The 15,151-nt window shown below is 39.1% G+C and overlaps 1 pseudogene across 1 annotated transcript; it reads left to right on the top strand.

The window, feature by feature from the left end:
- The first annotated feature begins 2,844 nt into the window (after nucleotides 1-2,844).
- LOC307096337 (small ribosomal subunit protein uS8-like) lies at nucleotides 2,845-3,229 on the top strand (annotated as a pseudogene). The gene has a single exon. The product of its transcript is annotated as a small ribosomal subunit protein uS8-like (transcript).
- The last annotated feature ends 11,922 nt before the right edge of the window (nucleotides 3,230-15,151 follow it).

Raw genomic sequence — 15,151 nt, 5'->3', positions numbered from 1 at the left:
CAAAAACAGGAAGATGTGTAAATTGTGTTCATTGGTATATTTTTATAATAGCAAAACACTGGGAGTAATTTGATATCAGTCAAAAGGGAAATGGATAGGATAAAGCTTTTAATATGTTGGAAAATGAACAGCAATTCAAACAAACCAAATATAGAGAAATCTTAAATCAAAGGTGGATGAAAAAGCAAGCTTTAGAATGATTCACATTATAGAATTGCATGTATGTAAATTAAACCCAAAGCAATGTTATAGATTGTTTTTGTATTTATGAATGTAGTAAAAGTATAAAAGCTTAGACTGGAAGGCATATATGCCACATTCCTCATAGTGGGTAGGAAGGGACTTGTTGCAAGCATAAGAGTACAATGTCTTGGCTTAAAATATCTGAGTGTTAGTTTATATTTTGATTCAATTTAGACTCAGTTCTTTTTATGTCCTGAAACTGTCTGAACACATTTCTAGAAGTCTCAGCTACAATCAAACTAGTTCTTACTATTTGGGACCAAATAGATATTTGTGTTCTTAGTGTTGTAATTTTGAGGACAAGTTATAAAATTTGCATTGGAGCAATTATGACCATTTTTGTTTTATTTCCCCTCTACAGTCCAGTCCAGTAGGAGGGCTTTTATTTCAGTTTTTAAATTTATTTTTGAATCATCTTAGGTTGATAGAGAAGTTGTAAAGGTGGTCCAAGGAGTTCCTTATGCCCTTCACCAAGCTTGCCACAGTGAAAAATGGAAGAAATTAATCCCCAGCTAATGGAGTAGTAAGACGACAAATGCAGTCACACATATGGTCAGCCGAGAGCAGCTTGTTTAAAATGAGTGAGTTTTCACCCATGTGAGAGGTGACATGCTTCTAAGATGGAAACAATGTATGGGAAGAGAATGAAAGCTTGAACAATTTTTCAATTTGTATCATTAATTGTATTGTGGCATCATTTTAAATTAAGTATTCAATTTATTTGTATGCAAATATAATTATCACGCATAAGTAGAAACAAAACAAAAAATTTTAAAATGTTCGCCACTGTTATTGGTGTCACTCACTCTGGTCCCAATTTCCCATATAGCCTGTTTCCATCTGTTACATCTGAGCTACAGTGTTCTTTTCTAGGCTAGTTGGGTGCTCTGAGCCCTCAGCTGTAATAGACTCCCTCCATCTCTCCTGATCATTTCTAATTGTCTGGAGCCCTCAGCTTTAATTGACTCCCTCCATCTCTCCTGATCCTTTCTAATTGTCTGGAGCATCTGCTATGTGTAAATTTCTCGTGCTGTATTCCTTATCTCTTTACACAGTTTTACTTTCCTATAAAGCTTTTACAAATGAGCTCTACCAACATTCTTTTCCCATTTGCACACTTTCTGATCTCCTCTTGTTTAAATAACGGTTGTAATTATTGCATTGAATCTATTCTACATGTACATACTGCTTGTCTGCAATAATAACAAACATTTGTGGTAACTGGACAAAGATACCTTACATTATCATGGGAACAGAAGTACTAATACACTATTCACCAAAGACCCACCAATTTCTATGTTCAACCCTCTGAACTTCTGCCTATTCAACAGACTATTGGGACAGCTCTGAGTACCTCCAGCTCAACATATTGGAGACCTAACTAATAACATCCCCATTAGACCCGCTCTTCTCTCCATGTTTTCTGTTTAGTCAATGGCACCTCCATCCACCAAGATGTGCAAGTCGGACTGTCATCCTTGAAACTGGATCTCCTTTCCTTATTTTTCATATCCAGTTTTCTCCCAGGGTATGTTGATTCTGCTTTTTACATATGCCACAAATCTGTCTGGATTCAAGCTACCGTGGACCGTGACAACAGGCAGTTTGCCGATCTCCCTGTGTTGTCTGTTGCTGTCCTTCAGTGGGTTCTGTAGACTGGACTAGGGGTGGGGGCAGGCTTTCCAGAATGCAATCACTTCACACATACTCAAACCCTCACACCCTGCTTGCTTAAAACCCTGTCCTCCGGCTAAACACTGAAGTCCCTTATATGACCTGTAAGGACCTGCCCTGTTTTTCCTTGATACCCTTATTGTGCTCTGGCCACACTAATAGCACATAGTACCATTTCTCCTTTATTCTTGATACCTAGATTGCCTTCTGTGACACCCTACTCTATCTAGTTGACCCTTACACTTTTGTCAGATTTCTCCTTCCTTGCCACATCCTTAGAGAAGATTTTCTTGATGTCCCTGAATTGGTCAAATCCTCCTATTATTTGTTTTCAGAGCACTTAGTACCTATTGTCCTTTTTAGTACATAGCACAGTTATACTATTACATTCTTTTGATTAAGTATTTTTCTCACCAGACCTACACTGTCCAATACAGTAGCCACTAGCCACATATGGCTATTTAAATGTAAATTAATTGAAATTAAATATAATTAAAAATTCCATTTTCTAGTCATGCCAGATGCATTCCAAGGGACTAAAAGCCACATGTGGCCAGTAGCCACCGCATTGGGCAGTGCTGAACAAACAGCGTTTCCATCCTTGTAGGAAGCTCTGCAGGACCGCATGCACCAGACTAAAAGCTGCTCAAGGGCAGAAGCTGTTTATTTTCTTCTTTCCTGTTATCTCACTGTCTGACTGTCAGTTTGTCTGTTTTTGTCTTCCCATTGTATTCCCAGTGCCTAGCAACATTCTGGCCCACAGAAAACCTTCAAAACATTTGTTAAGCAAATGAAAAAATGAATCAATTAATGAGCACCTAAAGCCTTGTGAGGATGAAGTGGAGCTGTTGAAAGTGTCTCCAGTTGTTATAACTCTGTGTGCTTGCCCTTCCAGTCCTTTTCCCTTCCTCTTTCTGTGCCGCCATAATGATGCGCATGAATGTCCTGGCTGAGGCTCTAAGGAGTATCAACAATACCAAAAAAAGAGGCAAATGCCAGCTTAGTCGGCCATGCTCCAATATCATCCTCTGGTTCCTAACTGTAATGATAAAGCATGGTTACATTGGCAAATTTGAAATTATTGATAATCACAGAGTGGAGAGAATTGTTATGAACCTCATGGGCAGGTTAAACAAGTGTGGAGTATTAGCCTGACATTTGGTGTGCAACTCAAAGATCTAGAAAAATGGTGGAACAATCTGCTCCCAGCTGTTAGATAGGCTTCATTGTACTTACAACTTCAGCAGGCATCATGGAGCATGAAGGAGCAAGGTGAAAACACACAGGAGGAAAAATCCTGGGATTCTTTTAAAAATTATTATTTTAAAAACTTTATTGAATGTATTGGGGTGCCATTAGTTAATAAACTTATATAGGTTTCAAGTGTACAATTCTATAATACATCATCTGTATATTGTATTATGCGTCTCCTTTCATCTCCATTTATCCTCCCTTTACCCTCTTCTACTTTCCCCATCCCCCTTTCCCTCTGGTAATCACCATACTGTTGTCTGTGTCTATGAGTTGTCTTTCTTAATCTCTTCACCATTTCATCCATCCCTCCAACACCCTCCTCTCTAATAGCTGTCAGTTTGTTTTCTGAATCCATGAGTCTGTTTCTATTTTGTTTTATTTGTTTCTTTCATTAGATTCCACATGTAAGTGAAATCATATGGTATTTGTCTTTCTCTGACTGGTTTATTTCACTTAGCATAATACTACTTTCCAGGTTCATCCATGCTGTCACAAAAAGTAAGATTTCCTTCTTCTTCTTCTCCTTCTTCTTCTTCTTCTTCTTCTTCTTCTTCTTCTTCTTCTTCTTCTTCTTCTTCTTCTTCTTCTTCTTCTTCTTCTTCTTCTTCTTCTTCTTCTCCTTCTTCTTCTCCTTCTTCTTCTTCTTCTTCTTCTTCTTCTTCTTCTTCTTCTTCTTCTTCTTCTTCTTCTTCTTCTTCTTCTTCTTCTTCTGCCAAGTAGTATTCCATTGTGTAAATGTACCAAAGCTTTTTTATCCACTCATCTACTGATAGGCACTTGGCCTGCTTCCAAATCTTGGCCTTTGTAAATAATGCTGCAATGAACATAGAGTGCATATATTCTTTCAAATTAGTGTTTCAGGGGTTTCTTTGAATATATTACCAGAAGTGGAATTGCTGGTAATATATTCTGTCATAAGACAATTCGGTTTTTTATTTATTTTTTTAAGGAAACTCTATACTGTTTTCCACAATGGCTGCACTAATCTGCATTCCCACCAATAGTACATAAGGATTCCCTTTTCTATGCATCCTCGCCAACACTAGTTTGTTGGCTTATTGATGATAGCCATTCTGACAGGTGTGAGGCTATATCTCATTGTGGTTTTAATTTGCATTTCTCTGGTGATTAGTGATGTTGAGCATATATATATATATATATATATATATATATATATATATACACATATTGGCCATCTGTATGTTCTCTTTGGAGAAGTGTGCATTCAGGTTCTTTGCCCATTTTTAAAAATTGAATTGTTTGTTTTTTGGTATTGAGTTGTATAAGTTCTTTATAAATTTTGGATATTAACCTCTTATCAGATGTACCATTGGAAAATATGTTCTCCCATTCAGTGGGTTGTCTTTTCATTTTGTTGATGGTTTCCTTTACTATGCAAAATATTTTAGTTTGAGATCGTCCCATTTGTTTATTTTTTCTTTTGTTTCCCTTGCCTGAGGTGACATATCAGAAAAAATATTGCTATGAGAAATGTCTGAGATTTTACTGCCTATGTTTTCTTCTAGGATTATTATGGTACTAGAGGCCCGGTGCATGAAATTCGTGCATGGGGGGTGTCCCTCAGCCCAGCTTGCACCCTCTCCAATCTGGGACCCCTTGAGGGATGTCCAGCTGCCCGTTTAGGCCCGATCCCGGTGGGATCGGGCCTAAACGGGCAGCCGGACATCCCTCTCACAATCCAGGACTGCTGGCTCCCAACTGCTCACCTGCCTGCCTTCCTGATTGCCCCTAACCGCTTCTGCCTGCCAGCCTGATCACCCCCTAAACACTCCCCTGCCAGCCTGATTGATGTCTAACTCCTCCCCTGCCAGCCTGTTTGCTCCCAACTTCCCTCCTCTGCCATCCTGGTCACCCCTAACTTCCCTCCCCTGCAGGCTTGATCGCCCCCAACTGCCCTCCCTTGCAGGCCTGGTCCCTCCCAACTGCCCTCCCCTGCTGGCCATCTTGTGGTGGCCATCTTGTGTCCAATGGGGGCAGGATCTTTGACCACATGGGGGCAGCCATCTTGTGTGTTGGAGTGATGGTCAATCTGCATATTACTCTTTTATTAGATAGTATAGAGGCCTGGTGCATGGGTGGGGGCCAGCTGGTTTGCCCTGACGGGTGTCCCAAATCAGGGTGGGGGTTCCCTTGGGGTGGGGGGTGGCCTGGGTGAGGGGCCTGTGGTTGTTTGCAGGCCAGCCACGCCCTCCAGCGACCCAAGCGGAGGCCCTGGTATCTGGGGTTTATTTATCTTCTGTAATTGAAACTTTGTAGCCTGGAGCGGAGCCAAGCCTTCTGCTCGCTCCATGGCAGCAGCCATTTCTGTTGGGATTTATTTATCTTCTATAATTGAAACTTTGTAGCCTTAAGCGGAGGCCTGGGCCGGCCAGGGTGTGCGGAAAGCTTGACTTCCTCCATCACCGGAGAAACCCAAGCCTCCCTCCTGATCTCTCCATGGCTGCAGCAATCTTGGTCGGGTTAATTTGCATACTTGCTCCTGATTGGCTGGTGGGCGTGGCTTGTGGGTGTAGCAGAGTGATGGTTAATTTGCATATTACTCTTTTATTAGATAGGATTGTAACCTACATTATTTAAGTTTATTTTTGTGTATGGTTTATAAAGGTAGTCTAATTTAATTTTTCATTTTTTTGCACCTATCTGTCCAATTGTCCCAATAGTATTTATTGAATAGACTATCTTTACCCTATTGTACATAGTTGTCACTTTTGTTGAATATTAATTGGCCATAAAAGCATTGATTTATTTCTGGGTTCTCTAGACTGTTCCATCTATATGTCTGTTCTTATGCCAGTTTCTGTGCTGTTTTGATTGCTATGCCCTTGTAGTATGGTTTGATATCAGGTAGTGTGATTCCTTCAACTTGTTCTTCTTTCTCAAGATTACTATGTCTACTCAGGGTCTTTTGTGGTTCCACATGAATTTTTGGGATATTTGTTCTAGTTCTATAAAATATGCCATTGGTATTTTGATAGGAATGGCATTGAATCTATAGACTGTTTTCAGTATTATGGAAATTTTAATGATGTTAACACATTGCGGACCAATAGTTTTATTGCTAGCTTTACCCAGTGGCCAGATAAGTTTCTATTGAATGATCACAAAAACGTTTTACATAAATGTTAAAGGTACGCTTTAAAGTTAAATGCCCATTGCATTTTGAAGTTATTTATTACATGTTCTTACAAGCTAATATCTTTTTAAAGTATGATACTTTGTAAAACACTGTGTAATATGAAAAGAGAATTATTGTGATCCGTCTGTAAAGTGTTAATTCTTCCTATCTATGAACATGGGACATGCTTCCTCTTAGTTGTATCTTTTTAAATTTCTTTCTTTAGTGTCTTATAGTTTTTCAAGTACAGGTCTTTTACATCCTTCGTGTAATTTATTCCTAGGTATTTTGTTCTATTTGAGGCAATTGTGAATGGGATTGTTTTCTTAGTTTTCTTTTATGATAGTTCATTATTGGTGTATAAAAATTCAATTGATTTCTGGATGTTTATTTTGTATCCTGCTACTGTACTGAATTCATTTTTCAGTTGTAGTAGTTTTCTGATGGAATCTTTAGAGTTCTTCATATACAGTATAACAAATAATGACTGTTTTACTCCCTTCTTTCCAATTTAGACGCATTTTATATCTTTTTCTTATCTGATTGCTGTGGCTAAGACTTCCAGTACTATCTATATATCTAAAAGCCTAAGCGACCATTCCACTGTTCGACCAGTAGCTATGGTGTGCACTGACCACCAGGGGGCAGACACTCAATGCACAGGCATGGAAACATGGAACAGACTGATGAATCTCAGGAGGAAGGGGGAAGGGGAGGGCGGGAAGAGATTAACCAAAGATCTTATATGCATACTAGAGGCCCAGTGCATGGATTTGTGCACCAGTGGGGTCCCTCGGCCTGGCCTGCAGGGATTGGGCCAAAACTGGCAGTCCGACATCCCCTAAGGGGTCCTGTATTGTAAGAGGACACAGGCCAGGCCAAGGGACTCCACTGGTACACGGGGCCTCTAGTGTTGAATAAGAGTGGTGAAAGAGGACATCCCTGTCATTTTCATAATCTTAAGGGAAACACTTTTAGTTTTTGCCCATTGAATATGATGTTGACTGGATTTATCATACATGGCCTTAATTACATTGAGGTATGTTCCCTCTAATGCCACTTGCTGAGAGTTTTTATCATAAGTGGGTACTGGATTTTATCAAATGCTTTTTCTGCATGTATTGATATGATCATGTGATTTTTATCCTTCATTTTGTTTATTTCATGTATCATGTTTATTGATTTACAGATATTATACCAGCCTTGCATCCCCAGAATAAATCCCACTTGATCATGGTATATTATGTTATTAATGTATTGCTGGATTTGGTTTGCTAATATTTTTTTGAGGATTTTAGTATCTATGTTCATCAGGAATACAGGCCTCTAATTTCTTTTTCTTTGTAGTGTCCTTGTCTGGTTTTGGAATTAGGATAATGTTGGCCTTGTAAAATGAGCTTGGGAGTCTTCCCTCCTCTTGACTTTGTGGAATAGTTTTGAGAAGGATAGGTGTTAATTCTTCTTTGAATATTTGGTAAAATTCACCTGTGAAGCCATTTGGTCTAGGACTTTTGTTTGGAGATTTTTTTAATTGCTGCCTCAATTCAGTTAGTTGTAGTTGGTCTATTCAGAATTCTGATTCTTTCTGATTCAGTTTTGGAAGATTGTATGTTTGTGGGAATTTATCCATTTCATCCAGATTGTCCAATTGTTATTCACAATATTTTCTTACAATCCATTGTATTTCTGTGGAGTCAGTTGTTACTTCTACTCTTTTATTTATGATTTTATTTATTTGTGTCTGCTCTCTTTTTTGTTGTTGATGAGTCTGGTTAAAGGTTTGTCAATCTTTTTTATTTTTTTCAGAGAACCAGGTATTGTTTTCATTGCTCTTTTGTATTGTTTTTTAAGACTCTATTTCATTTATTTCTGCTCTGGTGTTTATTATTTCTTTTCTTTTACTCACTTTGGGCTTTGTTTGCTGTTCTTTTTCTAGTCCCTTTAAATGTAAATTAGATTGTTTATTTGAGATTTTTCTAGTTTTTTGAGGTAGGCTTGTAATGCTATGAATTTCCCTCTTAGGACTTTTGCTGTGTCCCATAGATTTTGGGTTGTTCTGTTCTCATTTTTATTTATGTCAATGTATTTTTTGATTTATTCCTTAATATTATTGTTAACCCAATAATTGTTTATTAACATGTTATTTAGTCTTCATGTCTTTGTGTATTTTCAGTTCTTCTCTTGTGATTGATTTCTAGTTTTACACCATATGGTCAGAGAATATGCTTGATATAATTTAAATCTTAAATTTATTGAGACTTCTTTTGTTTCCTAACAGGTGGTCTATCATAGAAAGTGTTTTATGTGCACTTTAAAAGAATGTATATTCTGCTGCTTTGGGATGAAATGCTCTGAAGATATCAATTAAATCCATTGTGTGTGTCATTTAAGGCTGCTATTTACTTGTTGATTTTCTGTCTGGAAGATTTACTTATCAGTGTCAATGGGGTGTTAAAAATCCTCTGCTATGATTGTATTACTGTCTATATCTCCCTTTTTGCCTGTTAAAATTTGCTTTATATATTTAGGTGCTCCTATGTTGGGTGCTTAAATGTTTACAAGGGATATATTCTTTTGTTGGATTGCTCCCTTTATCATTATATAGTGTCCTTCTTTGTCTCTTAACTATAGCTTTTGTTTAAAGTCTAGTTTGTCAGATACACCAGGTGTACCAGTTAATAATGCAGATTTTGTGATCAAAGAAAACACGATAATTTCAAGAGAAACATCAAAAGTGCTTTATTCAAAGTAATGTCCATCGCTAACCTCACATTTCCCCCATCTTTCAGGTAATTTGTGGATACCGTCCCAATAGAACTTTTCTTGTTTTGAGGCAAACCATTCAGAGACTCAATTTTCCATTTCTTCGTACGTTTTGAAGTGCTGCTCAGAAAGTATGTGTGCCATAGATTGGAATAAGTGGTAATCTGAAGGAGCAAAGTCTGGTGAATACAGTGGGTGGGTTAATACTTCCCAGGCAAGATCTTTTAACGTGTCTTTAACTGGTTTTGAAGTGTGTGATGGTGCGTCATCATGAAGCAAAATTACTTTGCCGTGTCTTCTGGCACATTCTGGTTGTTTTATGATCAAAGCGTGGTTCAAATTGACCTGGACATTCTTTGTCTTTCACTTTTAAAGCATTTAAATCAGTGTTCACAAGTATCTTGAGATGCAGCATGTTCACCATAAGCTTCCCAAAGTATACAATAACTTTCAGCAGCACTTTTCTTCAAAATAAAGTAATGAATTAAAACTTCCCTCAAATGCTCTTTTTTTGGCATGAAATTTGACATTTTTAAGTGTAAAAATATATATGATATTAACACCTTCAGAAAATTTGACATATGAAGTTTTGAAGCTTGCTGTCAATACAACAAAATAGCATACATATCAAATCCCATATATAACAACATATGTGTAACTCCATCTAGTGGAAAAAATCCACATTATTAACCAGTACACCTGAAAAGAACTGCTACCCCAGCTTCTTTTTATTTCCATTTGTATGAAATGGTTTTTAAATCCTTACTTTTAATCTGTGTGTATCTTATGTCTGAGATGGGTCTCTTGTAGACTGCATATACATGGATGTTGTTTTCTCATCCATTCAGCTACCCTATGTCTTTTGATTGGTGCAATTAAGCCATTCACATTTAAGGTGATTGTTACATTTAAAGTACATATCTATTGCCATTTTATTCTTTTAACTATTCTCCTCCTCCTCCTCCTCCTCCTCCTCCTCCTCCTCCTCCTCCTAATTCCAGAAGGCCCTTTAACATTTCATGTAATACTGCTTTGGTGGTAACAAACTGCTTTAGCTTTTTCTTCTTTGGGAAGCTATTTATTTTTTCTTCAATTTTAAATAATATCCTTGCTAGGTAAAGTAGTATTCATTGTGGATCCTTGATTTTTCATCATTTAGAATATTTTATGCTAATCCCTTCTGGCCTGAAATGTTTCTGTTGAGAAATCAGCTGACAGTCTTATGAGAGCTTTTTTGTAGGTAACTAACTGCCTTCTCTTGCTGCTTTTAATATTTTCTCTTTGTCTTTAACCTTTGCCATTTCAATTGCGATCAGTCTTGGTGTGGGCCTCTTTGGGTTCATCTTATTTGGGACTCTCTTGCTTCCTGAACTTGTGTTTCTTTTTCCTTCACCAGGTTAGGGAAGTTTTTGGTCATTATATCTCCCAATAGATTCTTGATCCCTTGCTCTCTTTCTTCTTTTTCTGGTATCCCTATGATATGGATGTTGTTATACTTCATGTTATTCCAATAGTCCCCTAAACTATCCTCATTTTAAAAAAATATATATTTTATTGATTTTTTACAGAGAGGAAGGGAAAAGAATAGAGAGTTAGAAACATCAATGAGAGAGAAACATCAATCAGCTGCCTCCTGCACATCTCCTACTGGGAATGTGCCCACAACCAAAGTACATGCCCTTGACCAGAATCGAACCTGGGACCTTTCAGTCTGCAGGCCGATGCTCTATCCACTGAGCCAAACAAGTTAGGGCAAACTATCCTCATTTTTAAAAATTCTCTTTTCATTTTACTGTTTTGATTGGGTATTTTCTGCTACCTTTTCTTCCAGATCACTGATTTGATCCTCTGGTTAATCTAACCTACTGTTTATTCCTACAAGTGTATTCATTTTAGATATTGTATTCTTCACTTCTTACTGGTTCTTTTTATAGTTTCTATGTCCTTTTTTATGTTTGCTATCTCTTTGTTGAAATTCTCACTAAGTTCCTTGAGCATCCTTATATATATTTTTGAACTCTATAGCTGGTAAATTTCTTGCCTTTGTTTCATTTAGCTCTTTTTCAGGAGATTTCTCCTGTTCTTTCATTTGGGCAACTGTCTTTGTTATCCCATTTGGCTGCCTCTTTGTTTTTGTCTCTATGTATTAGGTAAATCTACTATGACTTCCACTCTTTGTAGGGTGGTATTATGTAGTAGGTGTCCTCTGGTGCAGTCTCCTTGATCACCTGATCTGCGTGGTCCAGGAATGTCCCTTGTATGGATTCTGTGGGTCCTCCTGTTGTAATTGTCTTGCTTGCTATTGGCCCATTCATGTGTGAGGTGGATCCTCAGACTGACTGACTGTGAGGATCAACCCTGACTGCAGTATATGAGCTGCTGTGCAGGTGTTGATCACACAAAGCTGAATTTGACTCAGCAGGGTCTGCCAAGATCTTCCTTTGGATATGCCCCTGTGAAGCTAAATGGATCCTGTTGTGATGTTTTTTTGAAGCTGGCCACTGGTTGTGTTATTTTAGGTCCTCTTGTTAGGGCTAATGTCAGACTCTGTCTGTGACTGTCCCTGGGCAACCTGTTTAAGCTACAAAGTGATCCACAATTTGTGGCTGCCTCTGTTGTTCCTGAGTGTGCATGGAAAGGACCACACTGCAAACTAAGGCTTGCTTTACCAGCACTGGGCCAGGGGTAGGTCAGCAAAAATCCCAAGATACCTCAAGATCATCCACCTGCCTCCACCTGCTGGCTGCCTGATAGGCTCAATCACGGAAACAGTCTCTGGTTGCACTCAAGTTGTATGAGATAGGTTCTCAGTGAGTCACCAGGTAGGGGCAAATGGTGTTCACCAGATCTGTACGGGTTCAACTCAGTGTCACTGCTGTGTCTGAGGCTACTTGGCAATGTCCCAGGATATATCAAGTCTAGCTGACACCCACTGGGTGCTTACAGACATTTGTGGTGAGACAGGAGTCTCAAGGCATCATCAGGGTGAGGCCAGCAGAGCTTATCACACTGAAATAGACCAATATTTGGCCGCATTAAAGACGGGCACTGCACCGATTGGGAGTGGGAGGGACACACAATTCAGACCATCCAAGATCCTGCCAGAAGCCCAAACTCAACAGGGCTATCAGGAGACAGGGCAGTGGGCGTGTGGATCTCCTGTGCAGGGGAGGTGCCGATCAGGCTTGGGGGAAGGTGGAAGGACTGGCCTTGTTCCAGAGCCACACAACATAGTCTGTTCTGGATTCTGCCCAGATTTTGGCAGGACGGGGCCATCGGGAGCCCAGAGGATGGGGCCAAAGGATCTGTGAGCAGGAGGCACCAATCGGTTTCACAGGAAAGTGGGAGGAATGACCCCCATCCCAAAGTAACACCACTCAGTCACTGACACCCCCTGAGTGTGCCCAGACCTCTACATCCCTACCCAGACAGCTGACTCAGCAGGACATGAGCCTCACAGGTGGAGTGATATGGAGTCCAGAGGGTGGGACTGTTGCATCCCCCCAGGCTGATCCTATAAGAAGGTGAGTGTTCCACCCAAGAAATATGACGTTTGTGGTGTAGGAGACTGAGCACAGAGGTCCCAGTGGCTCTCCCTCAGCTCTCTTCCCAGAGCCACAAACTGCAGTCTCTACTCACATTACTCCAATTCACTTTGTCTTTCCTCTGAGGGAGCCCATGGAGAGTGACTGCAAATGAGATTTTGTGCATAGGCCCCTTTAGGAGGGTGCCTATGTCCCTAACAGACTCCTGTGTCTCCTTGGCATACAGAATCCCCACTGATTTTCACAGCCAGATATTATGTGGGTGCCTCTTCCCAACCCAGGTCCTCTGAGCTGGGAGCCTGGCCTGGGGCTAAGACCCCTCACCTTGAAGCTGAGATATTACTCCGAATCTCAGCTGCTGGGAGCGGGGCAAGGCCTTTTTGTGTCTCTGCCCCTCCTACCAATGTGGATGTGACTTCTTCTATAAATCCTTGTTTTTAAGACTTCTCTACAGCTAGTCTCTATTTGGATATTCAGGTTGATTGTTCTATATTTTAGTTATAATTCCAGTTTGGTACTGGGTGGAGGTGAGTGTAATATCCACGCCATCTTGGATCTCTATCCTGGGGTTCTTTTTCTAGGGCTTTGATATATACATGCATATAAAATACCTCAATGGAAAAAAAAAAGAATGTTTCAAATTGTGAAAATTTTCTCTGAGCCTGGTATTTGCCGACCTTTGCTACAAGGCCTCAGCAATTTATGCTCCCCAAGTGCTCACTTAGAGACATGCCCACATAAAGCTTTTTTTTTGCTGTCTCAAAATTATACTTGGCAAATCATGGTCTGGAGATCCTTCGTGAACACTTTGTAAGAAAGGGCTCTTTGTGGAAATAAAAGTGCCCAACTGAGGTAGTATACATGTTAGTCGATGTTTATTAGTTTTTGGCAGTGAATAATTGTCATGTCTGAGACGTGTTCTTACACCTAAATGAATATGCCAAATGATGTGAGGGAATCATATTTCTTATTTTACTTTGTTTTACTTAGCTTAATTTACTTTTAGCCAGGAGGAGAGCTATTGAAGTGTAGTCTAAACACCAATAAGGTGGGGCTCTGGTTTCACAGAAATCTATGTTCAAGCTGGAAAACACCTCAACAGGTTCTAGAGCCAAATCCAGCTCAGTGCCTGGGTTTATTGGAACAAAGCCACACCCTTCCATTTACTCATTGATCACTGCTTTTGCCCCACAGTCACATAGTTGAGTAGCTGGGCAGAGACCATTATAGTATAGTGACTATGCCAGAAATGACCTGTTTACTTAAACGCAATTCAATGGTGTGTGTGTGTGTGTGTGTGTGTTTGTGTGTGTGTATATATATATATATATATATATATATATATATATATATATATATATATATATATATTTACTTTAAAATGTCAGCAAAAATAATTTTAAATATTTGGAAAAGTATACAGATAGAATTTAGATGTTGGCAAACAACAACAACAACAACACAAAAAAACTATTAAGAAATAAAGTGCCAGATATGCTTTGTTGAAAAAATGGTTTAATGATTATTTTGTTTGAGAGAAAAAAGTGAAGAGAATGACTTGAACTTTGGTGAAGAAAAATAATGTAAAATAGAAGACATTTTTGTAGAGGTGACATAAAAATTAGAAAGACAGATACAAATGATGCTTGTTCTGAAAGTTCTACACATCAAAGAGTGCAAGCAGCATTGCAGTGTCATTATTCAGTCTGACACTAGCTGGTACTAAAATGAATAGACACAAATGAGTTTATTTATTTTCAAGTTCTTTTAAATATTGAATCAGAAAATTAAATCTGATTTATAAAATGTCTTGCTTTTGCAGAAACAACCCTACACAAATACGAATCATGGTTATTATTGGAACTCTTTTTGCATTGTGTATGAATGTTCAGTTATATGTTTGCAGGGCAAATTGAGGAACCTGGGAAGTGTTCTAAAGAGCCCTGGGAGTATGAATGTGGTATTCACACAGGGAAAAGAGAATTCTAGTCTTACTCAGAGTATAGAAATGAAAATAGGGCTAAGGTGGGCAACAGATGGTCCTAAATTCAGTGAATCCTATGTAGCGCTGGGAAAGAAAAGCTCTAAGGTCTCGGAGCCTATCATTACTGGAGTAGAGTTCATCACATGCTTTGATATGATAGACTTTGAAACTAGGTACTAGCTGAGGGTTAACCCTGGCCCTTTATGGCTTAACTTCAGGAGAAACTGTGTGGCAGGCATTGGGGTGAGACCGCCAGCAGGAGACTGGCAGCACTGCAGTCCCTTTGTTAAAAGGAAGTTCCTAGTATTAGACCCATTGTTGCTGAGGTCCCAAGCAGTATCACTGAATCACAGTTCCTCCATTTATTCAAAATAAAAGTTCTGAGTGATCAATGTTTGCTGGGTAACAGCTAAGATCTGACCCAAAAGTAGTAAATGCATACTTTCTGCCCTTAAGAAGCGCACCTCAACCGTTCAGTGGTGTGTATGGTGTGTTGTCATTGTTTATCGATAGAACTTTATAGATAAAGTTCTACCATGTGTAGAACTCTAA

This window comes from Cnephaeus nilssonii (assembly GCF_951640355.1).
Source record: "Cnephaeus nilssonii genome assembly, chromosome: 3".
NCBI classification, from domain to species: domain Eukaryota; kingdom Metazoa; phylum Chordata; class Mammalia; order Chiroptera; family Vespertilionidae; genus Cnephaeus; species Cnephaeus nilssonii.
This window is presented reverse-complemented; position numbering and strand designations above follow the sequence as displayed.